General features: G+C 46.2%; 1 pseudogene; it reads left to right on the forward strand.

The window, feature by feature from the left end:
* Positions 1 to 1,003: 1,003 nt before the first annotated feature.
* LOC132237221 (mini-chromosome maintenance complex-binding protein-like) lies at positions 1,004 to 3,043 on the forward strand (annotated as a pseudogene).
* The last annotated feature ends 271 nt before the right edge of the window (positions 3,044 to 3,314 follow it).

Below are 3,314 nucleotides of genomic sequence, written 5' to 3' on the forward strand. Positions count from 1 at the left end.
CAGCGTTCAGTTGATCAGCAGCCTAGCCAGGATCTCCAGCCAAGTTCTGGTCTGGATCTCCAGAGAGGTTCTGCTTCGGATCTCCAGCCAGGTTCTGTGGCCATGTTCCCTTGCTAGGTTCTCCAGCCAGGTTCTGTCCAGGTTCTCCAGCCAGGTTCTGGCTGAGATCTCCGGCCAGGTTCGGTCACCAGGTTCTAGTCAGGTTCTCTTGCCATATTTCTGTAGTCAGGTTCAGTCCAGGATCTTTTGCCATGTTCTCTCCAGCGAAGTTCTTCTGTCTCCAGGCTCCGTGTAGGTTCTGTCTTCTGAATTCTGTCTGTAGGTTCTCTCTTCTTAAGTTCTGTCTGAAGTTCTGTGTTCTGAGTTCTGTCTCTTGCTGTCTTCTGAATTCTGTCTCCTGAGTTCTGTGTCTTGCTGTCTAGTTACATCTGTATTTATACCAGTTGATTCAATCCTATCAATCTCTATTACAAAGGTTAGGGCGTTTCTTATCTCCATTCCAGGGAGTAAAGATTATGTAGCTTAAGCATGATTGTTTGTAGTGATTAACTACCTGCCTGGCACTTAGTTAAGGAGTTTCATCCCCTCCCTGACTTCAGGGAAAAATTCCTACGTGGGGAAACAACCTTTCTCGGAGAGGTGACCTTGGTTAAAACACAGCGCCAAGAAGGTGAGCAAACATATTAAGAACCGTATGCTATATATGCCAGGTCCCTTGAAACAGCAAGGATGGACCGGCTCCCAGCATTATACAATTCAGAAAATCAAAGTAACTTTTCTATTGTTAAGCCAAACAACAGGGTTAGAGTTAAACTACAGTTTCTACCTGAAATGGTTGCTACCATACTTCAGTATAAAGTTAGAAAAGTGCGTGGCGAAGTGGAGGTTGGGGGCCCAGGTGGCCGCCGCCACCACCACGGTCCCCCGAGGCCCGGCGGCCCGCGCCACGCGTGTCACCCTGCGTGGGAGGGCGAGGAGCGGCGAGCCCCTGAGGAGGCGCCGCGGCGCGGGATGCCCTGCGGGGAGGACTGGCTCAGCCACCCGCTCGGGATCCTGCAGGGCTTCTTCGCCCAAAATGGAGTTAATCCTGACCGGGAGAAGAAAGCAATGGAATATTTTAAGGAAAAGCTGGAAGAAAATAATGCTCCTAAATGGGTACCATCATTGAATGAGGTTCCTCTTCATTATTTGAAACCTAACAGTTTTGTGAAGTTTCGCCGCATGATTCAGGACATGTTTGACCCTGAGTTTTACCTGGGAGCTTATGAAACGGTGAACCGAAACACAAAAGCACGTGTCCTTCATTTTGGAAAATATGGAGCTATAGCAGAATGTGGGCCTCAGCAAGAAGTTGATTTAAACTCTCCACGAACTACCGCTTTGGAAAGACAGAATTTCTGTTGTGTTCCAGTGCCTGGGGCATCTGTGTGGGTGAAAGAAGCCTGTATTAATGCAAACCAAGCTCGAGTCAGTCCTTCAACATCTCACACTCCCAGTCGTCACAAGAGGGGTTATGAAGATGGTGAAGACATGGACCTACAGCCTAATAAACAGAAAGAGCAGCATGCGGGTGCCAAACAAACAGGGAGTGCTGGCGGTCTTCAGGGGTGTGGCGAGCCAAAACGTCCAGAAACTGAAGCTTCTACTGGACCACAGCTGAGCTCCCTGAACCTCTCTTCTCCTTTTGACCTGAGCTTCCCACTGCCAGGAGAGAAGGGCCCTGCATGCCTTGTGTAGGTCTGTGACGATGGGGATTGTTTCAAAGTAAATGATGTTCTTGAGTTGTATAGCATCCTCTCTTTGGATCCTGTGCTAAGGACGCTGAACAATGATGAAGGGGACCCCGCGTCACTCCTGGAGCCGATGGAATGCAGGCACAGCCGAAGAACAGAGAGTGCACAGTCCTCCTGCTTCGCTAGTGCCAAGAATTCATGTGGTTTTAGCCCAGAAGTTGCAACACATCAACTCACTGCTGCCGGCCTCCCTTAACAAAGAGGAGAGCAAAACCTTTGTTTCAAGCTTCATGTCCGAATTGTCTCCAGTCAGAGCAGAATTCCTCACACATGCCCTTTTGGGAGATAGTTTGGCTGCTGAATACCTTATATTACATCTCATCTCTACGGTATATACAAGAAGAGACGTGCTTCCACCGGGAAAATTTACGGTTAACTTGAGTGGTTGCCCACGGAATAGTACCTTCACAGAACACTTGTATCGAATTATTCAACATCTTGTTCCAGCATCTTTTCGTCTGCAGATGACTATAGAGAACATGAACCGTTTGAAAGTCATTCCCCACAAAGACTATACAGCCAATCGCTTGGTCAGTGGGCTCCTCCAGCTACCCAGCAACACTTCCGTTGTAATCGATGAAACTCTCCTGGAGCAAGGCCAGCCTGACACCCCAGGTGTTCATAATGTGACGGCCCTGAGCAACCTAACAACTTGGCAGAAGGTGGATTATGATTTCAGTTACCACCAAATGGACTTCCCCTGCAATATTAATGTTTTGATTACTTCGGAAGGGAGATCACTCCTACCCTCAGATTGCCAGATCCACTTACCGCCACAGCTAATTCCCCCAAACATGGAGGAGAACATAACAGCCTTCTCTCAGCCGTGCTGCCTTCTGTGCTAAACAAGTTCCGCATTTACCTGACCTTTTGAGGTTCCTGGATTATAGCCTATCTAATGAAATAACCAAGGCAGTTGAAGATGACTTTGTGGAAATGCGCAAGAATGACCCTCAGAGCATCCCTGCTGATGATCTCCACCAGCTGCTCATTGTCGCTCGGTTTCTGCCTCTCAGTGCTGGTCAGACAACACTGTCAAGAGAACGATGGCTGAGAGCAAAGCAGCTTGAGTCTTTGAGAAGAACTAGGCTTCAGCAGCAGAAGTGTGTGAATGGAAATGAACTTTAAACATCTGAGACCTATCGAAGAGTAATGGGCAAATCACAGCCACATTCTTGTAAAATGCAAGTATCATTTATACCATTGTTTTGTAGATACTTTGTATTAAAAACCGAGGACTTTTCCTGAAATCAAGCCTGGTAACATCTGAAGTTTATATAATATTCAGTAAGGGCTTTTACCTTACCGATTTTATGGAGCTTTTGGAGTTTGTTTTATAATTATATAAATTAGTAATGTACAAAACTTTATTTGATATTAAAAGTTTAATATTGATAACAAAAAAAGAAAGAAAAGTGCGTTAGAACGCATTCCATTTTAAAAGGCGAAAGATTTATGCGATCTGAAGAGAAACCAGAGTATATTCCATTTTAAGTCATTGGAAGTCATGTTTTGAACATT

Source organism: Myotis daubentonii, chromosome 6 (genome assembly GCF_963259705.1).
Source record: "Myotis daubentonii chromosome 6, mMyoDau2.1, whole genome shotgun sequence".
Classification (NCBI taxonomy): Eukaryota; Metazoa; Chordata; class Mammalia; order Chiroptera; family Vespertilionidae; genus Myotis; species Myotis daubentonii.